The sequence below is a fragment of the Aquila chrysaetos genome, chromosome W (genome assembly GCF_900496995.4).
Source record: "Aquila chrysaetos chrysaetos chromosome W, bAquChr1.4, whole genome shotgun sequence".
NCBI lineage: Eukaryota > Metazoa > Chordata > Aves > Accipitriformes > Accipitridae > Aquila > Aquila chrysaetos.
The window spans coordinates 2,974,164-2,991,350 of record NC_054457.1 but is presented as its reverse complement, the minus strand read 5'-3'; positions in this window follow the sequence as shown (position 1 = coordinate 2,991,350).

Below are 17,187 nucleotides of genomic sequence, written 5' to 3'. Positions count from 1 at the left end.
TCCTCCCCCTCCTTCTTCAATGACCCTGGTGTCTGCAGAGTTGTTTCTCTCACATTTCTCTCTCCCAGCTGTTGTTGCGCAGCATTTTTTCCCCCCTTCTTAAATATGTTATCACAGAGGTACTACCAATGTCGCTGACTGGCTCAGCTTTGGCCAGCGGCGGGTCTGTCTTGGAGCTGGCTGGAACTGGTTGTGCCTGACATCTTCTCACAGAAGCCACCCCTGCAGCGCCCCCCCCACCCCCAAAACCTTGCCATGCAAACCCAATACAGCCTGGCTACCTTGACTTGAGTAAGGCTTTTGACACCATCTCCCATAAGAGCCTCATAGAGAAGACGATGAAGTATGGGCTGGATGAGTAGACAGTGAGGTGGACTAAAATCTGGCTGAATGGCCAGACCTAGAGGGTGGTGATCAGTGGCATGAAGTCTAGTTGGAGACCAGTTTTCGGTACCAGCAGGGGAGGAGGAGTTGAGAGAGAGAGAGAGAGAGAGAGAGAGAGAGAGTGTACAGGGTTCTTTCTGGATCTCAATAAGAAAGGCACGATAACAAATGGCTTAGTAAGACAACTGTTTTAATAAGACAGAAGAAGAATATAGATAGTGAGTAAATCTTATGTCCCTTCATATGCTGGGCAACCCGCATTCATGCAGCGTCAGATGGAGCCCGGATGGATTTTCCCACGGCATGCTGATCTGATTCTGTCCATAGAGGGAAACACCTCCTTTTTGGCTGTTTGAACTATTATATAATTTCCTTACAAGAAAACAACTCTATTCCTAAAGGATTTTCACATGAGAAGTTCTTGATGTACTTTTAGATAAAGTGATGCTATGCAGGTGGTGTAATCACCAGTATAAAGTGGGAGCTGCCTGCAGGCTCCTCTGTTACAGCGAGCTGGATGAGGTTATCCTGCTGCCAAGGAATTTGTGCAGCACAACAAAGGCCTGAAGGCCAAGCTGTATGTGCAGCGCAGCACAGCACAGACCTGGGCCTACTCAGGTTAACTGTTATGTTGATCACCGACTCCTCCATGTACAATAGTGTTTTGGGTTTGTGTGGCAGGGTTTTGGTAGCAGGGGAGGGGCTACAGGGGTGGCTCCTGTGAGAAGCTGCTAGAAGCTTCCCCGGCTCCAAGTCGGACCCGCCTCTGGCCAAGGCTGACCCAATCAGCGATGGTGGTAGCACCTCTGCAATAATATATTTAAGAAGGGAAACCTGCAGCGGAGGGGGATGTGGAATGTGAGAGAAACACCTATGCAGATACTAAGGTCAGTGAAGAAGGAGAGGGGAGGAGGTGCACCGAAGGAGGTGATTCCCCTGCAGCCCATGGTGAGACAGCAGGCTGTCCCCCTGCAGCCCTTGGGGGTGAACGGTGGAGTAGATGCCCACCTGCAGCCCGTGGAGGACCCCATGCGGGAGCAGGTGGATGCCCCCGAAGATGGCTGTGACTCCATGGGAAAGCCCGCGCTGGAGCAGTCTGTGCCTGAAGGACTGCAGCCCGCAGAAAGGGACCCACGCTGGAGCAGTTTGTGAAGAAGTGCAGCCCATAGGAAGGACCCATGCCAGAGAAGTTCATGGAGAACTGTCTCCCGTGGGAGGGACCCCACGCTGGAGCAGGGGAAGAGTGAGGAGTCCTCCCCCTGAGGTGGAAGGAGCGGCAGAGACAATGTGTGACAAACTGACTGCAACCCCCATTCCCTGTCCTGCTGTGTCACTCGGGGGGAGGAGGTAGAGAAAATTGTGAGTGGAGTTGAGCCTGGGAAGGAGGGAGGGGTGGGGGAAGGGGTTTTAAGATTTGGTTTTAATTCTCATTATCCTTTTTTGATTTGATTGGTAGTAAATTAAAATGATTTTGTTTTTTCCCCAAGTTGAGTCTGTTTTTTGCCCGTGACCATAATTGGTGAGTGATCCCTCCTTGTCCTTCTCTCGACCCATGAGCTTTTCTTTATATTTTCTCCTCCTCATCCCACTGCAGGGGGAGGAGTGAACGAGCGGCCTCGTGGTGCTTTTCTTGCCGGCTGGGCTTAAAGCACCACAAATGGTCTCCCAGTCAGGACCACTACATTCCGCCCCTTGATCCACACACAGTTTACCTTTCTCAAAGATATTATAAATTAGAGATTATATTAATAACACACGGGCTTCTCAAGCCCTAAGTACAAGGCCCAATAGAGCAGACATGGCCTATTCAAGATCATGAACACCTCCAATACAATGTCTTCCACAAGCCTTCCAGTAACAGGCAGTAACTAGTGGTGTACTCCAGGGGTCAATACTGGATCCAGTCCTGTTTAACATCTTCATTAATGATCTGGATGATGGGGCAGAGTGTACCCCCAGCCATTTGCAGATGACACCAAACTGGGAGGAGTGGCTGATATGCCAGAGGGTCATGCTGCCATGCATAGGGGCCTCAACAGGCTGAAGAAACGGGCTGACAGGAACCTCGTGAAGTTCAACAAGGGCAAATGCTAAGTAAGTCCTGCACCTGGGGAAGAACAGCCCCATGCATCAATATATGCTGGGGGCCCGCCCAGCTGGAAAGCAGCTTGGTAGAAAAGGACCTGGGGGTCCAGGTGGACACCAAGTTGTTGTGGTTTAACCCCAGTAGGCAGCTGTAGTGGCTTGACCCTGGCTGGGTGCCAGGTGCCCACCAAAGCTGCTCTATCATTCCCCCTCCTCAGCTGGACAGGGGGGAGAAAATATAACAAAAGGCTCGTGGGTCAAGATAAGGACAGTTTAATAAAGTGAAAGCAAAGGTCGCGCGCGAAAGCAAAGAAAAACAAATGATATTATTCTCTACTTCCCATCAGCAGGCGATGTCTGGCCACTTCCTGGGAAGCAGGGCTTCAGTACGCGTAGTGGTTGCTCCGGAAGACAAAAAATGCCTCCCCCTTCCGTCTCCCTTTACTTAGCTTTTATAGCTGAGCTGACGTCATATGGTATGGAATATCTGTTTGGTTAGTTTAGGTCAGCTGTCCTGGTTATGTCCCCTCCCAAGATCTTGCCCTGCCCCAGCCTGCCATTGAGGGGGGGCAAAAATGTTGGGGAGACAGCCTTGATGCTGTGCCAGTGCTGCTCAGCAGTAGCCAAAACACTGGTGTGTTATCAACACCTTTCTAGCTACTGATGCAGAGCACAGCTCTATGAGGGCTGCTATGGGGAGTATTAACTCCATCTCAGCCAGACCCAATACAATCTCCACCCCTTATTCCATACCATTTGCGTCATGCTCAGGTCCCACATAATTTAATACACATATATCTTCTAACCATGCCATTGTATTTAATTCTCATTACTGAAATCCCTTCTTACCAACACTTACAACTGAAACTACATACTTAAACCACTTTTATACCCAACATACAGATTTATACATTCTTATTAATTACTATCCCCTGTCCTTTAAGAGATAGATATTCCATGGGCTTCTTCCACTCCTCCAGATGTTCACACACAGGTTATGACTTGGGCCCCATCCATCAAGATGAGTGGTCAGGACAGGAGAAGCAGTATGTTCGATTGTTGGGTACCAACACCGGCTTGGTTTGGGTCACCGATGCACTTGTCTGGTTCCTTGCGAAGTTCACTCCTCTGCAGTTCAGGTCATTCCTGCTACAGTACTTCCTACAACATACAACTCACATCACAGATTATTTTTCCCTCAAGGTTAAATGTCCTTGAGGCACACACTGGGTCTCCCCATCCTTCCGCATTACCCACCAAGTACACCCAGGTCCCTGAGCAAAGACGATCCCACGAATGGGTTTGCCTTTTCCCATGGGAGGAGAAATCCACACTGCCTTCCCCAGCCACTTCCCCATGTGCACTACGGGGACCTTATCTCCTCCCACAGTATGTAGGGGTTTTGTTTGGGCAGGACCAGGACGGTTAGCAGATCCTCTGGTGTTAACTAGCCAAGTGGCTTCTGCTAAATTTGTATCCCAATGCTTCCATGTCCCATTGCCTAGCGCTCTCAACATAGCCTTCAACAGTCCATTATATCTCTCAATTTTTCCAGATGCTTGCGGGTGATAGGGGATGTGGTACACCCACTCAATGCCATGTTTCTTTGCCCAGGAGCTTATGAGGTTATTTCGGAAATGAGTCCCATTGTCTGATTCAATTCTTTCTGGGGTACCATGTCACCATAAAATTTGCCTTTCGAGGCCTAAGATGGTGTTTCGGGCAGTGGCATGGTTTACAGGGTATGTTTCTAGCCAACCAGTAGTTGCTTCCACCATCGTGAGTATGTAGCGCTTGCCTTGGCGTGTTCGTGGCAGTGGTCCGATGTAGTCAATTTGCCAGGCCTCGCCATATCGAAAACCCAGCCACCACCCTCTGTTCCAGGGAGACTTTACTCTGGTGGCTCGTTTGATTGCAGCACATGTTTCACATTCATGAGTGACCTGTGTGATGGCTTCCATGGTCAGGTCCACCCCTCGATCACGAGCCCACCTATAGGTTGCATCTCTCCCTAGATGTCCCGATGTCTCATGGGCCCATTGAGCTACAAATAGCTCACCCTTACGCTCCCAGTCCAGGTCTACCTGAGCTACTTCTATTTTGGCAGCCTTGTCTACCTGTTCATTATTTCGATGTTCTTCAGTGGCACGGCTTTTGGGCATGTGAGCATCTACATGATGTACCTTTAGAGTCATGTGTTCTACACGGGCAGCAATGTCCTGCCACAATGCTGCTGCCCAGATGGGTTTACCCCTGCGTTGCCAATTGGTCTTCTTCCACTGCTGTAGCCACCCCCATAGGGCATTAGCCACCATCCAGGAGTCGGTATAGAGGTAGAGTACCGGCCACTTTTCTCGTTCAGCAATGTCTAGGACTAGTTGGATGGCTTTCACTTCTGCAAACTGACTTGACTCGCCTTCTCCTTCAGTGGCCTCAACGACTTGTCGTGTGGGACTCCACACAGCAGCTTTCCACTTCCGATGGTTCCCTACCACATGACAGGATCCATCAGTAAACAAAGCATAACGCCTTTCGTCTTCTGATAACTCATTATATGGTGGTGCCTCTTGGGCACGAGGCACCTCCTCAGGCGTTGCTCCAAAATCTCTGCCTTCTGGCCAGTCCATGATCTCTTCCAGAATTCCTGGGCAGTTAGATTTTCCCAGTCGAGCCCGTTGCGTGATCAATGCTATCCACTTACTCCATGTAGCGCTGGTTGCATGATGTGCAGAGGGGATGTTTCCTTGAACATCCAGTGTAGCACAGGCAATTGTGGTGCCAAGAGGAGATGTGCTTCTGTACCAACAACTTCGGAAGCGGCTCGAACCCCCTCATATGCTGCTAGTATCTCTTTTTCAGTCGGGGTGTAGTGGGCTTCTGATCCTCGGTACCCCCGGCTCCAAAACCCTAATGGTCGACCTCGGGTTTCTCCTGGTGTTTTCTGCCAGAGGCTCCAGTTGAGACCATGCTCCCCAGCTGCAGTGTAGAGTACATTTTGTACATCTGGTCCTGTCCGGACAGGCCCAAGAGCTACTGCACGAGCTATTTCCTGTCTGATATGCTCAAAGGCTTGCTGTTGTTCAGGGCCCCATTCAAAATAGTTCTTTTTCCGCGTTACTCGATAGAGAGGGCTCACAAGCTGACTATAACCTGGAATATGCATTCTCCAGAACCCCACAAGGCCTAGGAAAGCTTGTGTTTCTTTCTTGTTAGCTGGTGGAGACATAGTTGCTATCTTGTTAACCACATCCATAGGGACATGACGGCATCCGTCCTGCCATTTTATTCCCAAGAACTGAATCTCCTGTGCAGGTCCCTTGACCTTGCTTTTCTTTATGGCGAAACCAGCTTTCAGAAGAATCTGAATTATTCTTTTTCCCTTCTCAAACACTTCTTCTGCCTCGTTGCCCCACACAATGATGTCATCTATGTATTGTAAATGTTCAGGGGCATCGCCTTGTTCCAGTGCCGTTTGGATTAGTCCGTGACAAATGGTAGGGCTGTGCTTCCACCCCTGGGGCAGTCGATTCCAGGTGTATTGGACACCTCTCCACATGAAAGCAAACTGTGGCCTGCACTCTGCTGCCAAAGGAATGGAGAAAAACGCATTGGCAATATCAATTGTAGCATACCACGTGGCTGCCTTTGATGCCAGTTCATATTGGAGCTCTAACATGTCTGGTACAGCAGCACTCCGTGGCGGTGTCACTTCATTCAGGCCGCGATAATCTACTGTTAACCTCCACCCTCCATCAGACTTTTGCACTGGCCATATAGGACTATTAAAAGGTGAATGAGTCTTGCTGATGACTCCTTGGCTCTCTAGTTGATGAATCAGCTCATGGATGGGAGCCAGGGAGTCTTGGTTTGTCCGATATTGCCGGTGGTGCACCGTCCTGGTAGCGATTGGCACCTGCTGTTCTTCAACTCGCAGCAATCCCACAATGAAGGGATCTTCCGAGAGGCCAGGCAGGGTAGATAGCTGTTTGATCTTCTCTGCATTTACAGTGGCTACACCAAAAGCCCATCGGTACCCCTTTGGGTCCTTGAAGTTACCCTCTCTTGAGGTAGTCTATGCCAAGGATACAAGGGGCCTCTGGGCCGGTCGCAATGGGGTGCTTTTCCCACTTGTCCCCTGTCAAGCTCACCTCAGCCTCCAATACAGTCAATTCTTGGCATCCCCTGTCACTCCAGAGATCCAGATGGGTTCTGTGCCCCTGTACCCTGATGGCACCAGCGTACACTGTGCACCAGTGTCTACCAAAGCCTTATACTTCTGTGGGTCTGATGTGCCAGGCCATCGAATCCACACAGTCCAGTATATCCGGTCATCCCTTTCCTCCTCCTAGCCGAAGGCAGGGACCCTCTATTGCTGTTCCTCATCAGAGTATTCACTGTCTGACCCTTGCGGTGCCAGACCAGAAGTCCCCTCACCAGAATCAAGGGAGGTGGTTTCAGTTCTTCTGTGCCTGGAGGATCGCTGATTGCTTTCTTGGGCCTCTACAGCAACAACACTGACAGCCTTCTTCTTGGGTGACCCCTTCTTAACAGCTGTCATCCCTCTCAGTTCACGTACGCGGGCTTCCAACTTAAAGATGGGTTCACCATCCCACTTCCTCATGTCCTCCCCTTGGTCATGCAGGAAGAACCAGAGCGTACCACGTGGCATACGCCTTGGGCTCCCTTTCCCTCTGACCGGGGCGGGAGAGGACTGATTTCTTGGAGCATCCCTAACAGCCAAGGCACTGTCCTGTAGGGATGAGGAGACACAGAGATTTTCTTCAAAGTTTTGGAGCCAAGATGACACTTTCTCCACAGTTGGTGTTTCCATATCTGGGCAATACATTGCTGCCAAGCTGTTAGAATACGACGCTGGGGCACCTTGAATCACCTTTCTCCACATGGCCCATGTGCACAGGACATCCTCTGGATCTTTTGAGACTTCCTCATCATCTAGATCACTGTAGATGACTTCCACCACTGCTAACTCTCTCAGGTACTGGATGCCTTCATCTGCGATAGTCCACTTTTCTGAGGAATTCACAAGATCTTCCTTGAATGGATATCTTGCCCTCACACTTGAGAGGAGCCGGCTCCAGAGACTGCAAATTGCTGCCTCCTTTCCAATTCCTCTTTCAATTCCCCGGTTTCTAGCGAGGGATCCCAGCTGTTGGGCTTCCTTGCCTTCCAGTAGCTGACTGTCGGCCCCATTATCCCAGCATCGGAGCAGCCAGGCAGCAATCCGCTCACCTGGCTGGCGGCTGTAGTCTTTCCGCAAGTCCCGAAGTTCTGAGGATGTCAGGGACCGGGTAGTTTCCGCTTCCTGTTTAAGTTCCCTCACTCCTTCCTCCAATTTCTTTATTGAAGGACCAGCTTCTAGATTAAGCCTTTCCTCTTCTTCTTCTTCCCTCACTAATCGATGGTATGGACCTGTTGATCTCCTTGTCCACTGTTTCTTTTTCACTATTGGGGCAATTACTGTGGTGGTTGTTGTTGTTTGGGTCCCTATCTCAAGCATGGTGTCCTCAGATGCAGTCTGGGTCCCTGCCTCAACCATGGTCCTCTGAGAGTGTTGAACTATGGCTCGGTAGGCGTAGGCCAGGCCCCAGTACAGTGCGAGAAGCTGCTGGTTTTCATTGGGACAGGCAAGGCACCCTTCTATCAGGTGGCGCGTCAGTTTGCCAGGGTTACTTGCCTGTTCAGGTGTAAAGTCCCAGATTATGGGAGGTGATAACCGTCCTAGGAATCTGCCCAAATCCTTCCATATACCCTGCCACCCAGGGACCAGTCGCTTGAGGGCACATTTCAGTATTGCCTCACCTGAAACTTGTCTTCTCTTATACCAGGATGAGACCAGATTCCACAATACCCATAATATACCACCAGTATTAATTATTAGTATTGAACAACTCACATAAGGGTGAACAAGGACCTCGGGAGCCTGCACAATAAAACCATTCATATCAATGCCTGGTAGGGAGAGGGAGATGTGTTCCCTCATCTCCTCCACAAGATAGCTCCCACAACACAGCAAAGCCATCAGTGCCAAGACAAAGCACATAGATATTATTTGTATTAGCATGTTCCCGAGTTCCTTCATTCTCCCCACAAGATAGCTCCCGCAGCACAAAAAAACCATCAGTGTCAAGGCAAAGCACACAGCCATTATTTGCATTACCATGGTCCCAAACTCAGCAAGGTAGAGATAAGCAAGCAGCCAACAAGCTCCGTGACCTGCACAGGAGCTTGCCACTTAATAACTAGCTAAGGCACGCTTAATGCAAAACTGCCGTTGTCGTGCCCCACGTTGGGCGCCAAAAAGGCCTGTGGTGGGTTGACCCTGGCTGGGTGCCAGGTGCCCACCAAAGCTGCTCTATCATTCCCCCTCCTCAGCTGGACAGGGGGGAGAAAATATAACAAAAGGCTTGTAGGTCAAGATAAGGACAGTTTAATAAAGTGAAAGCAAAGGTTGCGCGCGAAAGCAAAGAAAAACAAATGATATTATTCTCTACTTCCCATCAGCAGGCGATGTCTGGCCACTTCCTGGGAAGCAGGGCTTCAGTACGCGTAGTGGTTGCTCCGGAAGACAAAAAATGCCTCCCCCTTCCGTCTCCCTTTACTTAGCTTTTATAGCTGAGCTGACGACATATGGTATGGAATATCTGTTTGGTTAGTTTAGGTCAGCTGTCCTGGTTATGTCCCCTCCCAAGATCTTGCCCTGCCCCAGCCTGCCATTGAGGGGGGGGCAAAAATGTTGGGGAGACAGCCTTGATGCTGTGCCAGTGCTGCTCAGCAGTAGCCAAAACACTGGTGTGTTATCAACACCTTTCTAGCTACTGATGCAGAGCACAGCTCTATGAGGGCTGCTATGGGGAGTATTAACTCCATCTCAGCCAGACCCAATACAGCAGCTAACCCCCACACAGCCACTCGCTCATCCTCCCCTGGTGGGATGGGAGAGAGAATCGGAAGGGTACAAGTGAGAAAACTCGTGGGTTGAGATAAAGACAGTTTAATAGGTAAAGCCAAAGCTGTGCACACAAGCAAAGCAAAATAAGGAATGCATTCACTAACTTCCCATCGGCAGGCAGGTGTTGAGCCATTTCCAGGAAAGCAGGGCTCCATCACCCGTACCAAAACCTTGCCACACAAAGCCAATACAAATGGTTACTTCGGAAGACAAACATCATAACTCCAAATGTCCCCACTTCCTCCTCCTTCCCCCCCCCCCAATTTTATTGCTGAGCATGGCGTCATATGGTATGGAATATTCCTTTGGTTAGTTGGGGTCAGCTGTCCCGGCTGTGTCCCCTCCCAGCTTCTTGCTCACCCCCAGCCTACTCACTCACAGGGCAGTGTGAGAAGCAGAAAAGGCCTTGACTCTGTGTAAGCACTGTTCAGCAATAGCTAAAACATCCCTGTGTTATCAACACTGTTTCCAGCACAAATGCAAAACATAGCCCCACACAAGCTACTATGAAGAAAATTAACTCTATCCCAGCCAAAAGCAGTTTGCAAGTTGAACATGAGACAGCAACGTGCCGTTGCTGCAAAGGCGGCGAATGGTATCCTGGGCTGCATTAGACAAAGTATTGCCAGCAGTGGTGAGGACACACCTGGAGTCCTGTGTCCAGTTCTGGGCTCCCCAATACGAGAGAGATATGGACATACTGGAGAGAGTCCAGTGAAGGGCCACAAAGATGATGAAGGGACTGGTGCACCTCACATATGAGGAAACGCTGGGAGAGCTGGGACTGTTTAGCCAAGAGAAGAGAAGGCTCAGGGGGGAAATCTCATCAATGTATACAAATACCTGAAGGGAGGATGCAAAGAAGACAGAGCCAGGCTCTTTTAATTGGCGCCCAGTGACAGGAGAAGCAGCAATGGGCACAAACTGAAACACAGGAGGTTCTTTCTGAACATCAGGAAACACTGTTTTACTGTGAGGGTGACTCAGTCTGGCACAGGTTGTCCAGAGAGGTTGTGGAGTCTCCCTCCTTGGAGATATTTAAAAGCTGTCTGGACATGGTCCTGGGCAACTGGCTCTAGGTGTCCCTGCTTGAGCAGGAGGGTTGGCCCAGATGAACTCCAGAGGTTCCTTCCAACCTCAACCGTTCTGCAGTTCTGTGATTTTCTTTGTGGGACAATGTTGCTGAATCTGCTAGACAGTCAGCGATCCCCTTGCAAAACTGGAAGCAGACTGAAGAAGCTTTGTTTGAACACGGCTCTTCTGTTGACATCGTTGATTAGAAGCATATAAGTTACAAGATGCTACCATAAATTGAGTTGCCATTATTAGCTCTGGGCACAAACTAGACAAATGTAGTTTAGCTGATGTGTGGGTCTGTAAAGGTTGACAGAGGTTTCCAGGGCATATAAAAGAACAAAAGGTTGATTGAAACAGTTGTTTTCACTATTAAGGCTTCTAATATTCTTGGCCAAAGTATATCCATGATGTAAAGGTACTAAAAATATAGTGTCATTATATGTGTTTTTCACAGTCTTAATGTGATACGTTTCAGAGGATGTACATAGGCAAAACTGTAAAGCAACAAATTTGGATTGTCGCTATTGACTTAACATGCATCAGAAAAGAAAAAAAAACAAATCACAGCTGCAAACAATATTTCAACCTATCCTTATGCAAAATAGATCAGGACAGAATACTTTCTTCAGAAACATGTTCATTAGGTTGCTGGTTTTTTTTTCTTTTCAGTGGTCCAATTCTGAAAGACACTACAAATCCTCCACTACCACTGAATTTAATAGAAGTTACAATCTTACGTTCTTACATCTAGTGACATTATATCATTAAAATACCTTGTTTAGGAGATATTTGAAATGTGTCTCTAGCATGTACTAACATCTTGTAATGGCCTTAGTATTCCAAAGCATGCATAGCCAAACTCAGTTTTACTGTAAATAAAATAGCATTCTAAAATTTTGATAATACAGGATATTCAAGTAACTTTGATACAAAAAGAAACCAAAAGCCAGTTTTCAGTCTTTCAAGAAGTTTCATAAGGACTCAATATATCTGTATTTAAGTTCAGATTGCTGCTGGTAAAATACTATCTTTTCACTTTCAAATCTTTAAATAGTAAGCTATGTGTAATTTTGCTTTACATTAAAACTTTTTTCTTTCTTACATATTTTTTACTAAAATTTCCAGTGTTCATTCTATCTTTTTGATTGTGGAATACACAGAATTTCTATAAGAAAAGCAATTTTGAATTTCATAAGCAACTTTTTCCCCCTCTTCCACATATAGGTTTATTATAGCAAAGTTACATTTCATAGAGACTTATGATTGTAGGAAAAATTTCTAGGTGCTTTGTTATATTTTTAATTTGACTTCATGGTATTTATAGATGAATTGATTGCAAGAGGATAAGGACATGCCTCAGACAATTAGGGTATAGGTTATTTGAGCTAATTTGCACATATTAACTATATTACTTAAAAACAATAGTCCAAAGTGTTCATACTTAGTTACTTAAAATTAGGCACCATAAATCACTAAAATTAGGCACTAAAACCATATCAGACCATTTATAACCAGCCTAATTTTAAAATCGGTGAATTCCCCTAATTTCCACTGGATATTTAGAAAATATTAATCAATTAGTATTGATGTCGTTTAACTGTATAACATATTTACCGGATTTTCATAAGAAAAATTTAGTCCTGACCTGGCTCTCTTATGAGATCACATGTGCTCTTAATCAATTTAATTAATATGCATACTATCACCAATAAGAAAACTCTAAAGTGGCTAATTGCTTTATCTGCATGTATTCTGAAAATATTCTGTGTATTAGCCCAAATCTTACATATTTTACAATAGTAGGTCTGAAGACACTGAATTATAAAGCTTGCAGAATATATTCCATTTACTGATTAACTTTGGAAGAGTCAATGAGGAGACTGAAGTAGACGGACGCCTGTAATCTTGAGAGCAGACAACAGATGACCCTTTATTGCTAAAACACACACATACTTATAGTCACATATTCTGCAAAGTCGCTGTACACGCGCACAAGCATAAAATATGATTGGTTATATCAACACTGTACACGCGCATAAACATAGGACATAATTGGTTATACCAACTAAAACATGCGAAACTTGTCTCAGTCTAATTGATCAAGATAAACTGCCGAATTGAGGTTCTTTGTGCCAAGTTCCCTTTATCGTGGAATGCGCACCTGTGTTCTTCTAATTGGCATCTTTCTTTTTTTGTCTTCTTGTTTATTCTGTTCAAGGTCTTCTAAAGGCGTCTGGAATGCTCTTGCGACCGTTAGCTAAATATGTGTCCAGAATTCCCCCTTTTTTGTTTTTTTTGACAATTAACAATGTGCTGTATTGCCCTTTGCAGAAACCTATGAACACAGTTAATTAAACACGGCAAAAGCAACATTACACCTAATAAAATACATAAGAATAAAAGACACACAAAAAGAGGTTTGCTTAATAGCTTTAGCCACTGTCACCCAAACATTCTTACTGTCCCACGGCGTTAAACGATGTGGATCAATCACCGGTGTCACTGTCATGCTGCTTACTACAGTCAGTGTGTTCCATATCAATCTCAGCATAAGGTTTCGTCCATTTAGTTGGAATCCACTTTGGCCCATTTTCTGTAATGACACAAGCATAACCTCGGCCCCACGTTATTACTTTAAAAGGTCCTTCCCATTGCTGACGCTCAATATTTTTAACCCAGACTTTCCACCCATTATCAATATTTTGAATCCCACTATTCATTGTTTGAAAATGCCGAACTACAGGGGGAACAACTGACTCTCCATGCAGGGTCAAAAAATTCATCACATATATTGCTTTCATGAGTCTATTTGAAGGAGGTTCCCCTAATTCCCGTTTTTTGTTTTTCCAAAAAATCTTTTAATACTTTATGAGTACGTTCAATTATAGCTTGACCTGTGGGAGAATGAGGAATGCCGGTAATATGAGTAACTCCCCATTGCTGAAAAAATTCCCGAGTCTGTTGTGCTATAAAACATGGTCCATTATCTGTTTTTATCTGGGCCGGGACACCCATTACTGCAAATGCTTGTTGTAAGTGTGTTTGTAGATGTCGACTTGTTTTGCCCGCAAGTGCTGTGGCCCATATCATCAAGGAATATGTATCAACAGAAACATGAACATAACACAATTTTCTAAAAGCTGGTACATGAGTCACATCAGTCTGCCACAATTGCAAGGATTGCAGACTCCTAGGATTTACAGCGCCATCTCCGTGCCCAGATAATTTCTGGCACTCAGCACAGGACTGAATGATGGCTTTGGCATCTGCTATAAAAATTTGAAACTGTTTGGCTAATACTTTCGCTGGTTGGTGGAAAAAACTATGAGCTCCACGTGCCTGTAGAAGTTTATTGGGGGGTGGCCCAGTCCATACAGGATTAGCTAGTAAATCAGCTCGTTTATTCCCTTCTGTGATCCACCCAGGCAAACTGGTGTGACTTCGCACGTGCATTATATAATAACACTTTGTCCGTTGGTTTAACAGAAATAGCAACATCTTAAATTTTTCAAACAATGTGATGTTATCAATTTCTTTCAAATAAGCCCGTCTCAAGCGTTTTACTACACCTACCACGTATAAAGAATCAGCAATAATATTGACCTCAACATCCTGCCACTTTTTAAATACTTCTATTACAGCTTGAAGTTCCACCACTTGGGGGGAGCCTTCACATGTGACAATGTGATTTTTCCATACCTGACCTTCTTTCCAAACTACTACTGCCTTTCCTGTTTTTCCACTGCCATCCGTAAATACTGTAGGACCATCAGTAGGTAACTCTGCACACAATTCTTTTTCTTCTAGTTGTATATTTTGTAGCAAGGTAAACATTTTGTGTGCAGGAAGATGAATATCTATCTTTCCTTCGAAATCTGCAAAAGCAATTTGTAAAGTTAGACTATTCTGTAGACACCATTGTAAATATCCTTGAGTCAAAGGAACGACAATCGTGTGTGGTTCTTGTCCACAAATCTCAATAATCCGACGTCTCCCCTTTATAATTAATTCTGAAATCTTTTCAATTCGAGAAAATATGGTTTTTCGGGCCTGGTGAGCTAAAAAGATCCATTCTATTATTAACAAGTCTTTGTGACTCCCCTCCCATTGATATATGATCCCGAGGGGTTGTTCTTCTCGGTTTAAAATGCTAAGATTAATGTCAAGATTTTCTTTAATCCTAAAAGCTTGACTCTGGGATATTATATCTGCTATCTGTTGTAATGCTTGTATACCTTGAGGGGTCAATTGTCGAGGTGCCGTTAAGGTAGTGTTGCCTCGTAACATTTCAAATAAAGGGGTCAGAAGCTCATTATCTATTCCCAACAGTGTTCGAACCCAATTGATTGTCCCCAGTAATTTTTGCACATCATTCAATGTTTCAATCTTGTCTGTAATTTCCAGTTTTTGTGGAACTATAGTTTTTTCTAAAATCTTCCAGCCTAAATATTTCCATGGTTGCATTTTTTGTACCTTTTCTGGTGCTATTTTTAAACCAAAATCAGACAATTGTGTAGTCAATTCTTTGAGCTTTTCGGATAACTCTCTTTTCCCTGCTATCAAGATATCATCCATATAGTGATAAATAATCAAGTCTGGATTTTGTTGTCTAAACCCTTTTAGAGCTTGGGATACATAGGATTGGCATATGGTTGGAGAATTTTTCATTCCTTGTGGCAGAACTACCCAATGATAATGTTCCATGGGTTCCTGTTTGTTTATGGTGGGGATAGAAAAGGCAAATTTTTCCGCATCTTTTGGGTCTAAATATATTGTAAAGAAACAATCCTTTAAATCAATAATCAAAATGTTCCATCCTTGTGGAATCATAGTAGGCGTGGGTAACCCTAATTGAAGGGCTCCCATATTTTCCATTACTTCATTTATTTTTCTTAAATCATGCAACAGTCTCCGTTTCCCAGATTTTTTTGGAATGACAAAAACTGGTGTATTCCAAGGGCTTGTGGTATTCACCAAGTGCCCTTGTTCCAATTGCTCCTGTACTAACTGTTTCAAGATGGCGACCTTAGATTCAGTCAGCGGCCATTGATCTACCCAAATCGGTTCCTCTGTTTTCCATTTCAGTTTTAGGCATGGTCGCCTGTCAATGGCCGCGCCACAAAATTGTCTCCTGTACTAAGCACACATCCCATTTGACTTAATGCATCCCTGCCTATCAGATTCATAGGGATATTGGTTACATAAGGTTTGATATAAGAAACTGAATTTTGACAAATCAATTGAATCATATATTTGCTTTGTCGAGTTTTTGATAATCCTCCCACACCGAACAGTTTTGAATCCATCTCAGAAAGCTCCCAAGTAACAGGCCAGTCCTCCCATGACAGAACCGTTACATCTGCTCCAGTATCCACTAATGCTTGTAATTTTATTTTTTCTGGCCTGTTTTTTGCATTTTGTAACTCTACTGATATACTAGGTTTTGTTTTATTGATCTCCATTGACCACATAATTTGAGCTTCTAATCCCGTAGATCCAAACCCTGCATTGCCACGCTGTTGATTAACCTTACATGGTACATTTGCTTTAAAAGGGACTAGCTGTGCAATTCTGCTTCCTTCCTGTATCGATACTGGTGGAGACGGCGTCCAAATCATAGCATAAATGCGACCTGTGTAGTCTGCATCAATCACCCCAGGAAACACAAAAATTCCTTGTAATGTTATACTAGACCGTCCCAACAACAGGGCACTAAGCCCATTACCTAATGGTCCTTGTGCGTTTACTGGCACACGGTGTACCTGAGAGTTCCATAGTAGGATGGTTTCTATTGTTGAGACATCCACTCCGGCACTTCCAGCTGTTCGGGCTGGCAATTCTGCCAGACATCCTTCTTGGCGCCGTTCTGGGATCCTTTCGGAGCTGTTGGGGTCATCGCACCGCTCCTCGCGCTCTTCTTGTAGTTTCCCGGCGATGGGGTACCTCGAGGTGGCAGAGCTACACCTTCACTTGTGAAACGAGATCTACATTGGTTAGCATAATGTCTCCCTTTATGACAACAAGGGCATATACTAGGCCCAACTTCCACTTTGTTTCGCCCCTCTCTACACTGAAATTGCAAATGTCCTGGTTGTCCACATTTATAGCATTTCTTAACATTTTTTGTATCCATTCGCATGGCTACAGCAAAAGCATTGGCCATTAATGTAGTTTTATGCTCCAAAGACCCAACTTTGTTACAGGCCTCTATCATATCTACTAGCGTCACTCTTCCTGGCATCGATTGTAGTATTTTTTTACAGTCTGCATTTGCATTTTCCACAGCCAATTTTATTATCAATGCTTCTTTGGCATCAACATTATCTATTTGCTTTTCAATAGCATCTCGCAGACGATCAATAAAGGACATATAAGGTTCCGTATTACCCTGCCTTATACTTGTAAATGATTGTTGTGGCTTTCCAGCTTCAGGCAAGGTTACCATTGCCTTCAGAGCTAAGGAAGCTGATTCTTGCAATGCTTCCACCGGTAGCCTTGCTTGCCTATTAACATCTGCAAAGTCACCAGTCCCCATCATTTGTGCAGAAGTGATCATATACCGCGGATCTCCTTCTGGGCGGTCCAAATTTCTTAGTGCCGCTAAATCACATAATTCTGCCCATTTCACCTTCCATAATAGACGCTGAGTCGGGGTTAAAATCATTGTAGCC